The sequence below is a fragment of the Ovis aries genome, chromosome 18, assembly GCF_016772045.2.
Source record: "Ovis aries strain OAR_USU_Benz2616 breed Rambouillet chromosome 18, ARS-UI_Ramb_v3.0, whole genome shotgun sequence".
NCBI classification, from domain to species: domain Eukaryota; kingdom Metazoa; phylum Chordata; class Mammalia; order Artiodactyla; family Bovidae; genus Ovis; species Ovis aries.
In genome coordinates this window covers 9,804,085-9,821,533 of record NC_056071.1, presented here as the reverse complement: position 1 = coordinate 9,821,533, position 17,449 = coordinate 9,804,085, and the positions used below count along the sequence as shown (strand labels likewise).

The following is a 17,449-nucleotide window of genomic DNA, read 5'->3' as shown; positions in this document are numbered from 1 at the left end:
GCTCTAAGCAATGAAAGGCGCTACACATGCTTCTAAGTGTTAACTCGTCCCCTAGAAATACAAATTCAGATTTAGGCACAGACTAAATTCTTAAAACACAAAATGGAATGAAACTAATGCTTTCCCCTGGCTACTTTCCCTGCTTTGAAACAAACCATTGGCCTTTTGAGCTTCCTTCTCTAAAAAGTCAAGGATGTTTATCAGAAGGCATGTATGGCTTCCATTCTGTGATGAAATATGTCCCAGGAGAAGCCTTCCTCCCCTTGTGCTTTGCTGGGTGTGTATATCTGGTTTATAGCAAGTTAGCTGAAGTAGACGTATCTCGAGCCAATGTTGTAAGTGTAAGTGACAGTCAGTCTGATGGAGACTAAATTGTGCATGTGAGCCTAGCTATACCTGTCTGTCTGGATGCACTGGATACAATTGTTTGCAAAGCCCTTGACCCTTCACCTGTCCAAAGCAGTACGTGTATAAGTGGGTTTGTAATGGTAATTCTTCTGAACATCTCAATATACTTTCCCAATCTATGCTGTCTCTAGACAACCTGTCAACTTTTTCCAAGAGCCTAATCCTGATGATACAATCCACAGTCTCTAAGTTCTCTTAAATCAGATAATCTGACCAGTTAGATGAAGCTGAGTTGTAAAGTAAGAAAACATTTTTCCCTGAATAAAGTCCTATTAATGATTTTATTCATGATACTAAGCATCAGAACAAGCATTGAAAAAAATTCAAACAGTAATTGTGTGCAGGAATTAACAGCCCACAGAAAAATGAAAGTGAAGTTTGATCTTTCAAAGCAGCTGCCATAATTTGAGTGGACTTGAATGTAAAGCACTCTTGGAGAAGCGGGAAGTTTGGACCGGGCAGAAAAGAACATAGGTGTAAATATGGAGTGTCTGAAGGGCATGAGTTCTGGGCTTCAGGGCAGAAGGCAGGTAAAGCCAGGGCGCTAGTCACCAGGAAGAGAGTGAGAGAGAGGCTCTCATTCCGTACAGAGCAAGACAGAGGAGCTATCACTACAAACAGTGTGGGTGAGGTTGGAAACTGTGAGCTGAAGCCACACAGGTAGAAAATGACCATGCCTGCCTCATGATAAACCTGGGTTCTCGGCAATAGGATAATTTTAGTCTGGTGGGACCCTATTAATTAAAAATGAAGGCAATGCACGCCTAGATAAACTCTATGAAGCAAAATAGCTATTTCAGTTGGAACTATGCGTAATTATTTCCTTTGAAAATTTAAAATTTTCAGTAAATAGTTGTGATTTTCTTTTAGTGTAGGATGATATAGGATAATTCAATAATTACGCTTAGGCATTATGGCATGGTTATAACTACAAACACAATGAGGGAAAATCATTAGGATTTCAAGATCAATGAATAAGATTCATTTTAAAGTCTTCTGTCTTTTTGAGAATTCATATGGTAATAGTGTGGTTGGAAGGGACCAGAAATTGTATAAATGTTATGATATATAGAGACATAATTGCTGTCAATGTAAGTAATGTGGCTTTGCTGAGTAAAATAAGATGATTGCTTAGGGTTTCCAAAACCCTCTAAAATTGCTTCTCTACCACATGTAACCACATGTGGTATAAATAAAATGTGAGTCAAAGGAATGAGGAAAGATAAACATATAATTAAAAACAGCTCGGTAGATACTTGGGCTCATTCATTTCAATGATGGCATCTGCAGTTTATGGAGCGGTTATAGACCCGTAATATATCGGCGTTGACTATACGCCATAAAACACATCAATGCAGCTTGGGCCTAAATTATTATACACAAACAATAAATCCATCCATTAACAGAATAAATATGATAAGTGTTGATAATGTTGGGAAGTGGCAGAATGAGATCCTTAAGTAAATAGCTATGTGTTCCTAAGAAACAAAGATTACTTTAGCTTTTAGTGCCGCCCATGACTTCCGTTCTGTTATCTGTAGTTTGAATTAAAACAAAGATTGCGGCCTTGAAAGCATCTATGCTGATTACCGTTTGTGAATCTAATAAAAGACATCAGTCCAACCATTTATTTGTGAAAATGAAATCTTCATATGTTGAAGGTCGCCTTTAGTTGAAGTTATATAATAAGCAAAAGTCAAGGTTCCTTTGCCATTAAAACGGCTCATGGAGCAAATCTTTGGTATTCTGCCCTTAACCTTGAATTGTGTTCTGTGTGTTGTAAGAAAGAGAGTAAATGCTCGCCACGGAGTCAGCATGGCTTTTGAGTTTTTTCCTAGGAGATGGTTACCCAGATGGAAAACCTCTTCACAAACATTGTTAAACGAAATAGTCTGACAAAATATATCTGAATATGGATTAAGAATTAGTTTTTCATCAACCATAGTGCTATTTTGTCCTCTAAGAAATGGAAAGTTTTTGTCAGGCACTAGAATTAATAAATGTTTGCAGGTGGCTGTTAGGGAAATACTGACAATGCTATATTATATACTAGTGGTGTTCAGAAAATACGCAAGTATCATATTCTTCAGGGTGGACAGGGAGCAAGCAAGTATATAAAAATATTATCAAAGACTTGCCATTTTACAAGTTGTTATTTTAGATAATTGGCATTTTATTCTACATGACTGTAAGGTTTTATTTGTTTAATTAAAATATAGTGATTTACAATATTGAGTTACTCTCTGGCATACAGAAAAGTGATTCAGTTACACACATTTATATTTTTCAGATTATTTTTCTTTGTAGGTTATTACAAGATATTAAATATAGCTCCTTGTTCTATATAGCAAGTCCTTGTTGTTTATCTATTTATGTACAGTAGTTTGTGTCTGTTAACCCCATACTCCTGATTTATCCCTTCCCCCACTTTCTCCTTTAACAATCATGTTTGTTTTCTGTATCTGTGAGTCTGTTTCTGTTTTGTATATAGATTAACTTGTATGCTTTTTCAGATTCCACATATAAGTGGTATCCTATTACCTTTCTCTGCCTGACTTACTCCTCTAAGTGTCATATGCTCTAGTTCTATCCAGGATGCGGCAAATGGTGATATTTGCCTCTTTTCTCACAGCTGAATAATGTTCCATCCCATATATATATCACATCATCTTAAGCCAATTATCTCTTGATGGGCACTTGGGTTGTCTCCATGTCTTGGATACTGTAAACTACTGCTTTGAACATTGGGGCGTAAGTGTTTTTTCAAATCAGAGTTTTTATTTTCTTTTCTAGATATATACCCAGGAGTGGGATTGTTGGTTCATATGGTAGCTCTAATTTTAGTTTTTAAAGGAAACTTCAATGCAAACTAGTACAGCCACTATGGAGAACAATGTGGAGATTCCTTAAAAAACTGGAAATAGAGCTGCCTAATGACCCAGCAATCCCACTGCTGGGCGTACACACCAAGGAAACCAGAATTGAAAGAGACACATGTACCCCAATGTTCATCGCAGCACTATTTATAATAGCCAGGACATGGAAACAACCTAGATGTCCATTAGCAGATGAATGGACAAGAAAGCTGTGGTACATATACACAATGGAGTATTACTCAGCCAGTAAAAAGAATACATTTGAATCAGTTCTAATGAGGTGGGTGAAACTGGAGTCTATTATACAGAGTGAAGAAAGCCAGAAAGAAAAACACCAATACAGTATACTAACACATATATATGGAATTTGGAAAGATGGTAACGATAACCCTCTATGTGAGACAGCAAAAGAGACACAGATGTATAGAACAGTCTTGGACTTTGTGGGAGAGGGTGAGGGTGGGATGATTTGAGAGAATGGCATTGAAACACGTATAATATCATATATGAAACGAATCGCCAGTCCAGATTCGATGCGTGATACTGGATGTTTGGGGCTGGTACACTGGGATGACCCAGAGGGATGGTACCAGGAGGGAGGACGGAGGGGGTTTCAGGATGGGGAACACATGTACACCCGTGGCAGATTCATGTTGATGTATGGCAAAACCAATACAATATTGTAAAGTAATTAGCCTCCAATTAAAAAAAATAAATTTATATTTAAAAAATTAATAAATAAAGGAACCTTCATACTGCTTTCCATAGTGGCTTCACCAATTTACATTCCTACTAACAGTGTAGGAGGGTTCCCTTTTCTCTACATCCGCTCCAGCATTTATTATTTGTAGGCTTTTTATGATAGCCATTCTGACTCATGTAAGGTAATACCTCACTGTAGTTTTGATCTGCATTTCTCTAATTATTAGTGATGTTGAGCATCTTTTCATGTGCCCATTGGACATCTGTGTTTCTTTTTTTGAGAAATGTCTATTTACGTTATTGTACATATTTTGATGGTGTTGTTTGCTTTTTTGATGTTGAGTTGTATATGATGTTTCTATATTTTCAGTATTAACACCCCATTGGTCATATCATTTACAAATATTTCCTCCCATCCCATAGGTTCTCAATGGATGTAAGGGTTTAATTTCGGAAGTATGGATGCATATGTCTTGTAGGAATGTATGGGTTGGTTTAGTCGCTGTCTTTTTTTTTTTCTTTGAAGACTTTTTCGTCAGCTCTATAAAAATATAATTTACACTCAATAAAATCACTGATTTTTAAGAGATGAGTCTTGAGAAATGCATACAGTCATGTGACCACCGCCATAATCAGAATGTAGGGCATTTCCTTTATGCCAAAATGTTACTTCATGCTCCAGTGTCATTAATTTACTCCCCTTCTACTCCCCTTCTGGCAACCACAGTTACTTGCTTTCTGTCGCTAAAGTTTTGCCTCTGCTAGTATTTCATGGAAATGGAATCATACTATGTATAGTCCTTTCTATACAGCTTTTCCCACTCACTTAATGCTTTTGCAATTCATCCATGATGTTTTGTATCTTGGTCATTTTTCTTTCTATTGCTGAGTAATATTTCATTGTGTAGATGCATGAAAGTTTATTTCTCCATTCACCAACTGATGAGTACCTGGGTGTGGAAGTTTGTGTTCATTCTCTTGGAATAATACCAAAGAAGATGATTGCTGGCTCATAAGGTAGGTTTATACGTAACTTTAAAAGAAACTGCCAAACTCTTTCCCAAAGTGGCTATATCATTTTTATCTTCCGCCAGCAAGGTAAGATTTTTCCAGTTCTTTCGCATACTTGCCAACACTAGCTATTATTTAATACTGTGGTTGTTCAGTCGCTCAGTTGTGTCTGACTCTGCAATCCCATGGACTGCAGAACATCAGCCTTCCCTGTCCTTCACTATCCTGGAGCTTGCTCAAACTCATGTCCATTGAGTCAATGATGCCACTGAACCATCTCATCCTCTACCACCTCCATCTCCTCCTGCCCTCAGTCTTTTCCAGCATCAGGGTCTTTTCCAACGTGTCAGCTCTTCACATCAGGTGGCCAAAGTAGCTTCAGTTTCAGCATCAGTCCTTCCATGAATATTAGGGGCTGAGTTCCTTTAGACTGACTGGTTTGATCTCTTTGCTGTCCAAGGGAACTTCCAACGGTTTTCTGCAGCACCACGTTTTGAAAGCATCAACTCTTTGGCACCCAGCTTTCTTTATGGTCTAACTTTCACCTTCATACAAGACTACTGGAAAAACCAAAGCTTTGACTATTCAGACCTTTGTCGGCAAAGTGATGTCTCTGATTTTTAATATGCTGTCTTAGGCTTGGAATAGCTTTTCTTCCAAGGAGCAAGTGTCTTTTAACTCCACGGCTGCAGTCACCGTCCGTAGTGATTCTGGAGCCCATGAAAATAAAGTCTGTCACTGTTTCCACTTTTTCTGTGTCTATTTGCCATGAAGTGATGGGACCAGATGCCATGATTTTAGTGGCAGGTTATTTAATATTAGTCATTTTAATTTTAGCCATTCTAATGTGTGTGCAGTGGTATGTCATTGGGGTTTTGATTTGCATTTCCCTTAACACTAATGATGTTGAACATCTTCTCATGTGCTTATTTGTCATTCATATATCTTCAGATATTTTCCATTTTTAAAAATTATATAGTTTTGCTTCTTCTTATTTTTTCTTTTTTCGCTTCTTATTATTAAGTTGTGAAAGGTCTTATACATTTTGGATAAAGTTATTTGTCAGAGTTGGGTTTTACCCTAGTTTTACCCTAGTCTGTGGTTTGCCTTTTGATCTTTGAGAGATTTTTGAAGGGCAACAGGTTAAAAGTTTTTATGAAATCAAATTCATTATTTTTTTCTTTGATAGTTTATGCTTCCTGTCCTCTCCAAAAAATTTAGACTAACCAAATATCGCAAAGGATGTCTCTTATGTTTTCTTCCAGAAGTTTGATTTAGCCTTTAAGTTAGGTCTGCTACTATCAGCTTTGGGCTTCCCAGGTGGCGCTAGGGTAAAGAACACACCTGCCAGTGTGGGAGACCTGGGTTTGATCCCTGAGTCAGGAAGATCCCCTGGAGAAGAGAATGGCAACCAGCTCCAGCATTCTCACCTGGAGAGTCCCATGGACAGAGAAGCCTGGTTAGCTACAGTCCATAGGGTTGCAAAGAGCTGGAGAGGACCGAAGTGATTTAGCACGCATGTACTACCAGTGTGTGCTAATTTAGTTAATTTTGATAGTATGAGAGAAACATTGAGGTTCATTTTTTACATATGGCTGCTCAGTCGTTTCAGTGCAATTTGTTGAGATTATCCATTTTGTAATAAATTGTCTTGGAAAAATATTTCATGGTATATATCTAGATTTGTTTTTGAACACATTTCTATTCCATTGGACTAGCTTAGTAACTTTATGCCAATATCATACTGTTGTGATTATTGTAGTTTTATAGTAAGTCTTGAGATAGTATTAACATGTTTTTAAATTTGTTATTTTTTTCAAAATTGTTTTGGGTATTCTTGGTTAAATTTCCATATAAATTTTAGAATGACTTGTCTATTTCTACAAACATATCTTCCTGGATTTTGATAGAATGTCATTGATGTGTTAATTTAGGGAGAGTGGTATCGTAACAAGACTAAGTGTGTGAACATGGTGTGCTGCTTCGTTTATTTAATTCTTTAATTTATTAAAGAATTCTTTAATTCTTTAATTCTAATTAATTCTTTAATTCAGGTATTCTTTAATTTCTCTCATCAAGATTTTGAACATTTTTTTTTTTGCATAAAGTTGTCCAAAAGTATCTTGTGTGTTTGTGCTTTTTCAGAGATTGTGTCTTTTATATTTCTGTTTACAGTTGTTTATTTCTAGTACGTGAAAATATAATTGACTTTTAAAATATTGACCTTGTGGACTATATCTTTGCTAAACTTGTTATGAGTTCTAGTAGCTTTAAAAATAATTTCTTAGAATATGCATATAAATGATCACGACAAGATTTGCTTTCTTCTTTTTTCAGCATATGTGCCTTTTATTATTATTTTTTTCCTGCCTTATTGTGCTTGTTAGGACCCCAGCTGGATTAGGAGTAGTGAGAATGAACGTTCATTCTTATTCTTGTTGTGAGGGGGAAATTTTTCTCACCAATAAGTATGTTAGTTGTAGTTTTGTTTTTGTTTTTAGGTTCTCTTTCTCAGTTTGAGGAAGTTTAATGAGTGATGAGTGGATGTTGGGTTTTGTCAAATGCATTTTTGGCATCTCCTGAGGTAATCATGTGGCTTTTATTCCCCAGACTGTTACTATGATGAGCTACATCCCTTTTCAAATGTTAAACCAATCTTTCATTCCTGGGATCAACCCCACTTAATCCTGATATAGTTTCTTATTTACATATTTCTGGATTTATTTTCTAAAAAATGTTTGATAATTTTGTATTCATGCTCATAAGAGACCGTGGTCTGCAAATATTTTTTTCTTATAATTTTTGGTCTGGATTTTATAATAATGGCTAAAATCAGGGTCATGATGGTCTCATAAAATGAGCTGGTATGGGTTTTCTCTATTTTCCGGAAGTATTTGAATAATCTGCTATTATTTGCTACTTAAATATTTGGTAGAATTCATCAGTGAAGCCATCTGTCTCTGAGTTTGTTGTTTGTTTGTGGGAAAGTTTTTTAATCATCAAATTAATTTAAAAAATATATATCAAACTATTGACATTATCTAGTTCTTCTTGAGTGAATGAGTTTTGGTAGTTTGTATTTTTCAGGGATTCATCCATATTCCAAGTGTTGGCTATCTTGTCATAAAAGTGTTAGTGAATTACCTTACTGATATTTTAAAATCTCTAGGCTTTGGAGTGAGGTCCACTCTTTCATTCCTTATAACAGTAATTTGTGTAGTCTCTCTCTCTTTTTTTTTCTGTTTATTTTGGCTAGAGCTGTTCCTTTTAAGCACACTAACTTTTCAACAACTAACAGTTTTCCTGCTTCCCATTTTATGGTTATCTTCTTCATCATTTCATTTTTTCTCCTTTATTAGGGTTTCATTTAATCTTTTTCTAGTTTCTTAAAGTTTGGTCTTAGATAATTGCTTCTTTTTTCTTTTCTATTAATAATATAAGAATATAAGACTTTAACTGAAATATCCTTTGAGCACTGCTTTAACGACATTGCACACAATTTGATATGTTTGGCTCTTATTTTTATTAGCTGTATTTTTTATTTCTAATTTTCATTGCAATTTCTCCTTTGACACTTGGGTTATCTAGAAGCACATTGCTAGACAATTAGATTGGTTTTGGTCTCCCTGTTCCCATGTTGTGGACTGAAGACTCACTGCCTCCTGCCAGTGAGACTGGAACACTGAGAGTGCCTTACCTGTTCCCTTCTTTCAGACATGGCAGTCCTGGGTTGCTTGTTATTCAGCTTCTGAAAACCACTGCTTCATGTATTTGGTTTGGTTTTCTAATTGCTTAAAATAGGTGAGTATATCCGGTCCCTTTTATACCATCTTGGCCTGAACTGAAAAATTTCCTTGGTTGTCTTAAAAAGCAAAACAAGTACACTCTATACAGGAGTATAACACTCAGGCAGAATAAGTACCTGTGAGTTTTTAGTTTAGTGGGTTTTCACAAAGTGAAACAAATGTGAAACGAGCACCCAGATCAATAATCAGAGCATTGTCAGCACTTCTGCCACCATCTTTGGTTCTAGCCTCACACCTGCCCCAGGGCCAACCATCATCCTGACTTCTAATTATCTATGTAGATTGCATTTTTCTTGTTTTTGAAATTTATATAAATGGGATGTTGAAGTATTTAGTGTTTGGCTGCTTTTGCTAAGTATTATTTTTATTAAACTTTTTTCTTACATGTATTTGAAGTTTATTCATTATCATTGCTATAAAATATACCTATGCTGACATATTAACATTGAGAGAATTTGCATAATTGTTGAGTTTTAGCTATGGCTAAGTGTACTACCAGAACATTTTAGGTGATGTGTTTTGGTGAACAGGAGATATGCATTTCTGATGAACACAAACTTAGAAGTCTACTTGCTAGCTCATAGGATATGCACATATTTATCCATAATAAATACTACGAAAGGGTTTTCAAAAGCACTACATCCACTTAATCAGCAGGGTGTAGGATTTCTGGTCATTTAGGAGTCTTTTATTAAAGTCTAAAATGCAAGCTGTCTATATCCTTTGGGAATATATACTCTTGTTCAGAAGACCAGTCAGGAAAGAAAGAACCCCATGTGTTGAACTATGAAATATAAATAGCAGAAACATACACAGTCAAAGCTACACTGGGAAAATGGTGTAGCAAAATCTTCACAGAAGAAGTGAAACTTTGAATTGGGACCTTGAAGGGTGAGATTGTTTTTAGAGGTAAGGGGAAGATGGCAAAGATTCTAGGCAGAGATCCTGGCATAAATAAGTTGGTTGATATGCGGACGTCTTAGCAAGTCCGTGTGTGTGTATATAGCTCGGATGTGTTTTGTTCTAATTCAGCTGTTCCTTGATTCACCATTTTGGATTTCCTCCTGAGTGTCAGGCCGTGTCCCAGATTCAAAGGGGAAAAAGACATGTCATCTCCCTCATGTTACTATCAGTTCACTGAGGAGATCAATGCGTGTGTCACACCCCATTCTGTGTAGTGTTGTGACTTAGGTTCTTCAAATGTGACGTAAGTCTAGAGAGCAGAAAAACTCCTAAGCCTCTGGTGTGGGTCATAACAATGACCTAAAGGGATGAAGTTCAGGCTCAGTTATGCGTCCCCCTTCTCTCCCTAGCATGCTCTCTTCTGCCTCGTGTAGCTAGCAAGGTACAAGATGCTCAGCTGATTCCTGCCTCGTCTTCCTCATCACCCCATGAGACCCAGGGGGCCATCAGTGTTAGCCGCTTCTTCCAGCAACTGGCACGGACTCGGTGATGTGCTCCAGCTGGGCTGCTCTGGACTCGTCTACAGCCTGCACTCCCGCTTCCTCTGCAAAGTTGTCCCTGAAATACAGAAGAGGCTTTCAAATAAGACAGTTGGATGAACAGGCATCAGAATCAGACAAAATTTAGGTTCAAGTTCCAACTGTGATCTTCATAAGCTGCGTCATTTGGCCAAATTCCCTAAGGCCTCAGAGCCCCAGATTCCTTGTCTGTAAATGGGGATGTTATTAATCTCATCAGATTGTTGTGTGGACTGAATGATATCATGCATATCATATTAGCATGATGACTGGCACAGAGGAAGCATTTAATACACAGTTTATGATTCTTATTTTTACAAAAACTTAAAATGGTCTCAGTTCAGTTCAGGTCAGTTCAGTTGCTCAGTCGTGTCCAACTCTTTGCGACCCCATGAATCGCAGCACGCCAGGCATCCCTGTCCATCACCAACTCCCGGAGTTCACTCAGACTCACATCCATTGAGTCAGTGATGCTATCCAGCCATCTCATCCTCTGTCATCCCCTTATCCTCCTGCCGCCAATCCCTCCCAACATCAGAGTCTTTTCCAGTGAGTCAACTCTTCGCATGAGGTGGCCCAAAGTACTGGAGTTTCAGCTTTAGCATCATTCCTTCCAAAGAAATCCCAGGGCTGATCTCCTTCAGAATGGACTGGTTGGATCTCCTTGCAGTCCAAGGGACTCTCAAGAGTCTTCTCCAGCACCACAGTTCAAAAGCATCAATTCCTTGGCACTCAGCTTTCTTCACAGCCCAACTCTCACATCCATACATGAGTACTGGAAAAACCATAGCCTTGACTAGACAGACCTTTTTTGGCAAAGTAATGTCTCTGCTTTTCAATATGCTGTCTAGGTTGGTCATAACTTTCCTTCCAAGGAGTAAGTGTCTTTTAATTTCATGGCTGCAGTCACCATCTGCAGTGATTTTGGAGCCCACAAAAATAAAATCTGACACTGTTTCCACTGTTTCCCCATCTATTTCCCATGAAGTGATGGGACCGGATGCCATGATCTTCATTTTCTGAATGTTGAGCTTTAAGCCAACCTTTTCACTCTCCTCTTTCACTTTCATCAAGAGGCTTTTTAGTTCCTCTTCATTTTCTGCCATAAGGGTGCTGTCATCTACATATCTGAGATTATTGATATTTCTCCCGGCAATCTTGATTCCAGCTTGTGCTTCTTCCAGTCCAGCGTTTCTCATGATGTACTCTGCATAGAAGTTAAATAAGCAGGATGACAATATACAGCCTTGACGTACTCCTTTTCCTATTTGGAACCAGTCTGTTGTTCCATGTCCAGTTCTAACTGTTGCTTCCTGACCTGCATATAGGTTTCTGAAGAGGCAGGTCAGGTGGTCTGGTATTCCCATCTCTTTCAGAATTTTCCACAGTTTATTGTGATCCACACAGTCAAAGGCTTTGGCACAGGCAATAAAGCAGAAATAGATATTTTTAGGAACTCTCTTGCTTTTTCCATGATCCAGTGGATGTTGGCAATTTGATCTCTGGTTCCTCTGCCTTTTCTAAAACTAGCTTGAACATCTGGAAGTTCACGGTTCACATATTGCTAAAGCCTGGCTTGGAGAATTTTGAGCATTACTTTGCTAGTGTGTGAGATGAATGCAATTGTCTGGTAGTTTGAGCATTCTTTGGCATTGCCCTTCTTTGGGATTGGAATGAAAACTGACCTTTTCCAGTCCTGTGGCCACTGCTGAGTTTTCCAAATTTGCTGGCATACTGAGTGCAGCACTTTCACAGCATCATCTTTCAGGATTTGAAACAGCTCCACTGGAATTCCATCACCTCCACTAGCTTTGTTCGTAGTGATACTTTCTAAGGCCCACTTGACTTCACATTCCAGGATGTCTGGCTCTAGATGAGTGATCACACCATCGTGATTATCTTGGTCGTGAAGATCTTTTTGTACAGTTCTTCTGTGTATTCTTGCCACCTCTTCTTAATATCTTCTGCTTCTGTTAGGTCCAGACCATTTCTGTCCTTTATCGAGCCCATCTTTGCATGAAATGTTCCCTTGGTATCTCTAGTTTTCTTGACGAGATCTCTAGTCTTTCCCATTCTTTTGTTTTCCTCTATTTCTTTGCATTGATTGCTGAAGAAGGCTTTCTTATCTCTTCTTGCTTTTCTTTGGAACTCTGCATTCAGATACTTAAATCTTTCCTTTTCTCCTTTGCTTTTCGCTTCTCTTCTTTTCACAGCTATTTGTAAGGCCTCATCAGACAGCCATTTTGCTTTTTTGCATTTCTTTTCCATGGGGATGGTCTTGATCCCTGTCTCCTGTACAATGTCACGAACCTCATTCCATAGTTCATCAGGCATTCTATCAGATCTAGTCCCTTAATTCTATTTCTCACTTCTGCTGTATAATCATAAGGGATTTGATTTAGGTCCTACCTGAATGGTCTAGTGGTTTTCCTTACTTTCTTCAATTTAAGTCTGAATTTGGCAATAAGGAGTTCATGATCTGAGCCAGAGTCAGCTCCTGGTCTTGTTTTTGTTGACTGTATAGAGCTTCTCCATCTTTGGCTGCAAAGAATATAATCAATCTGATTTTGGTGTTGACCATCTGGTGATGTCCATGTGTAGAGTCTTCTCTTGTGTTGTTTGAAGAGGGTGTCTGCTATGACCAGTGCATTTTCTTGGCAAAACTCTATTAGTTTTGCCCTGCTTCATTCCGCATTCCAAGGCCAAATTTGCCTGTTACTCCAGGTGTTTCTTGACTTCCTACTTTTGCATTCCAGTCCCCTATCATGAAAAGGACATCTTTTCTGGGTGTTAGTTCTAAAAGGTCTTGTAGGTCTTTATAGAACCGTTCAACTTCAGGTTCTTCAGTGTTACTGGTTGGGGCATAGGCTTGGATTACTATGATATTGAATGGTTTGCCTTGGAAATGAACAGAGATCATTCTGTCGTTTTTGAGATTGCATCCAAGTACTGCATTTCAGACTCTTTTGTTGACCATGATGGCTACTCCACTTCTTCTAAGGGATTCCTGCCCGCAGTAGTAGATATACTCATCTCATCTCAGTTAAATTCTCCCATTCAAGTCCATTTTAGTTCGCTGATTCCTAGAATGTCGACGTTCACTCTTGCCATCTCCTGTTTGACCACTTCCAATTTGCCTTGATTCATCGACCTGACATTCCAGGTTCCTATGCAATATTGCTCTTTACAGCATCGGGCCTTGCTTCTATCACCAGTCACATCCATAGCTGGGTATTGTTTTTGCTTTGGCTCCATCCCTTCATTCTTTCTGGAGTTATTTCTCCACTGATCTCCAGTAGCATATTGGGCACCTACTGACCTAGGGAGTTCCTCTTTCAGTGTCCTATCATTTTGCCTTTTCATACTGTTCATGGGGTTTTCAAGGCAAGAATGCTGAAGTGGTTTGCCATTCCCTTCTCCAGTGGACCACATTCTGTCATCCCGTCTTGGGTGGCCCCACAGGGCATGGCTTAGTTTCATTGAGTTAGAGGAGGCAGTGGTCCTAGTGTGATTAGATTGCATTCTCTGACCCCACCCTGCAGTTGGTCCCTTTGTTATTGAAGAAGGTCTGGAAGACAGGAAAGCAGAAAGGAGAAGAGGAGACAGGAGGAGAAAGGGGGCATTATCCTCCCAATCCTGGGTCCCAGGACTGTCGCGAGGCTCAACTCTCCTGCCCTTGGGCTCCACCTGCTTCTAATAAACCTCCTTTTTAATTTCCACCTTATACTCCAGTATGTTTCTTATAACTTGCCATCACAATAGTCGTTCCTAATCTAGTGCCAGGGCCAATGAAACTACCGACTGGTCCAGAGGAGGCGGAGTGGTCTCCAGGGAGCCATAAGGTGACTAGACATCTGGCCTTCTCCGGCCTGGGTCCAGCTCAGGGCCCGGCTCCATCCTTCCATCCACAGGAAGAAGAGCCGGCTGCGAGGGCGCATAGAGCACGGGCAGCTGCGAGAGCGTGCAAAGCGCAGCCGAGAGGAGCTACTCCACGTTCGAGGTCAGGGGCAGAAGCCGGGAGGACCCCATGCCTGAGAGGCGGCGGCCAAGAGGAGTTACCCTGTGTCCGAGGTCAGGGGCAGCGGCCAAGAGTGCCAGGCTGCGACGGCGGAGGAGCAGCTGAGAGGAGCTACCCCACTTCCGAGGTCAGGGTCAGCGAACAGGAGGAGCTATCCCCTGCCCGAGGCCAGGGGCGGAGACCAGGAGGAGCTACCCTACGTCCAAGGAGCGGTGGCTGCATGGGCGCAGGAGGGCCTAGTGGAGCTATTCCACATTCAAGATCAGGAGGGGCAGCGGTGAGGAATTAAAACTGACCTTTTCCAGTCCTGTGGCCACTGCTGAGTCTTCCAAATTTGCTGGCATATTGAGGTAAGGAGCAGCGGCTGTGCTTTGCTGGAGCAGCTGTGAAGAGATGCCCCACGACCAAGCTAAGAGAAACCCAAGTAAGATGGTAGGTGTTGCGAGAGGGCATCAGAGGGCAGACGCACTGAAAAAAGTCTAGGTGGTATTGAAATAGATATATGTGTGTGCAGCTCAGTCTGCAGTGTCTGACTCTTTGGGACATCATGAACTGTAGCCCTCCAGGTTCCTCTCTCTATAGGATTTTCCAGGCAAGAATATTGGAGTGGGTTGCCAGTTCCTTCTCCAGGGGATCTTCCCAGCTCAGGGATCGAACTCACACCTCCTGTGTCTCCTGCATTAGTACGTGGGTTCTTAACCACCTGGGAAGCATCAAAATAGGTAACCAGTAGCAACTGTATGCTGACTTTCCTCCACATGTCACGCATGGAAGTTTGCAGAAGAAAGGTGGGCCACCTGCTAATAACTGGAAAAATTCAAAAGATGTAGTTATGAGTAAGAAGTTTTGGCTATGGCAGGGACCACCAAATCACCTTAATTTCTTTCTTTCTTCCCCCCCCCTCCCCCCCCACCGCCCGAACCAAGTATCAAACACTTTATTCTAGTTCCTGCCAAGCGGGAACAAACAAATTTATTCCAGTTCCCACAAGGCAGGTTGGTTGATCTGAACAGAGGAAACACTCCCCACGTTCTTGATCTGGACATTCATGCTCCAGGAGAGTGAAGAGGGGGAAAAGGGAGAAAATTTAACTAAAATGATGGTTTTTAATGGGAACCAGAGGAATGGTTACAGTTACATAGTCGGACACGAAAAACCCGTGGGTGATCAGGAGGTGGAAGGTTACAAAATAATGAGGGCAGTAACACTGGGTACAGGAAGAAAGCTGCTCCAAGGCCTCAGGAGCCAGGGTAGTACAGCCTCTCCCTGTGATCCTGTCTGTGCTCACCCCTGGAGTCCATCTTGCCAGGGCTGAAACCACCTCTGTCCCCACCACCCCGGCCCCCTCTGAAGCCCCCACGGTCACCCCCTCGGCCTCAGTAGCCACCCCGATCATAGCCTCCTCTGCCACCACGACGATCATCTCCATAGTTACCCCCCATATGCGAGCCTCCTGGTCCCCCTCCTGGGCCGTCTGGTTTAGGGGCCTTACACTGGTTACATTCATTCCTTCAAGAGAAGTTCATGTCCTCACAGGTAGGATTAGGACACTTCCAGTCCCCTGCTTGCTGCTGTCCTCCGCCACCGCCACCGCCACTGGGGAATCCTCCTCGGCCAGCACTGCCGCTGCCACCACCTCCATAGCCTCCACGGCCCATAGGTCCTCCTCGCCCTCGGCCTCCACAACCATTGCCACCACCCCGACTGAAGTCTGCTCACCGAGTAGCAAATGAGACCTTGATAGGATTCCCAGAGAATTCTTTACCATCAAACCAGTCAATAGCTGCTTTGGCGGAAGGTGAGTCATCAAATGATACCATGGCCTCTCCCTTCAGCTTGCCTGTTTCCTTGTCTGTGTACAGATTAATCATGGGCTGTCCTGTTTTCTTATTTGTATTAATGATACCGATCTGCTTGAAGTAATCAGCTACAGACTCAGTTGTAACATGCTCGCCCAGCCCTTGCACGAAGACGGTGTTGGTGTCTGAATTATCCTGTTCAGAGGCATGACGTGATCCTTGGTCCCGAGGGCCACCAAATTTACTGAAGCCACCACGGTCACTTCTGCCCATGCCGCCTCTGCCTCCACGGCCACCTCCACGACCTCTGGGTTCATAGCCACCGCTGCTGCGGTTGTAACCACCGCCACCACCCCGGCCACGGCCCCCACGGTCCTGCTGGCCTCCCCCATAGCCACCACCCTGGTCCTGGTTGCCATAACCACTGCCGCTGCCGCCACTGCTCATGGAGGGCTGATCTTGGCTGTAGCTCCCTCTGCCACCCCCTCCTCCGCCGCCGCTGCCACTTCTGCGCTGGTTCTGCTGCCCGTAGCCCTGAGGCGGGTTATAGCTCTGCTGCTGCCCACAGCCTTGCTGCTGCCCACCATAGCCAGACGGCCGGCCACAGCCTCCACCCTGGGACTGCCCATAGCCACTGCTTTGAGAACTGCCACCGTAACTTCCCGAGGTGCTGCTAGGAGCTGGCTGCTGGCCATAGCCAGGGTGCGAAGACTGTTGCCTCTAAGACGCCTGAGAACTCTGGTTACTGCCATAGCCACCAGCTAAGCCATATCCCTGGGGAGCTGACTGTGTGCCATAGCTGTTCTGCATCTGTCCGTACGAACTACGGTAGCTGCTCTGGCCATAGCCCGAAGTGTCCACAGACTGGCCGTAGCCACCATAACTCTGCTGCCCATAAGGCTGATTGCTCTGCTGGGAGTAGCCCTGCCCAGGCTGAGTTGGGTAGGCCCCATAGCTTTGGGTTGCTTGTTGGGTATAGATGTTTGAGGCCATGTCCACGCACTCGCCACAGGCCGACAAGCAACAAGGTTCTAACACTACAGAGCGCCAATGCCTCGAGGACTCCTGAATTTCTAAAATGAGAAACCTAAAACAGAATTGGTTGAAGACAAAATGTATTGGCTGGGTGAAAATGGAATCTTCATACAGAATTCAACTGGCCAACTTGGGGGTCACAGTGGGGGTCCAGTGGACACAGATCTAATAGGTAACCAAAGGTCAGATGTTCCAAGTCCCAAACTGACACACTAGTCTTGTAATAACAACGTGCCTTTGGGTACCCCAGAGTAGAATACTGGAAGTCAAAACTGCCAGAAATGTTCTATTACTGCATCTACATAGATATTTA

At 41.6% G+C, this 17,449-nt stretch overlaps 1 pseudogene; it reads right to left on the bottom strand.

Moving 5' to 3' along the window:
• Positions 1-15,388: 15,388 nt before the first annotated feature.
• On the bottom strand, positions 15,389-17,121 carry LOC101113177 (RNA-binding protein FUS-like; annotated as a pseudogene).
• Between the last annotated feature and the right edge of the window lie 328 nt (positions 17,122-17,449).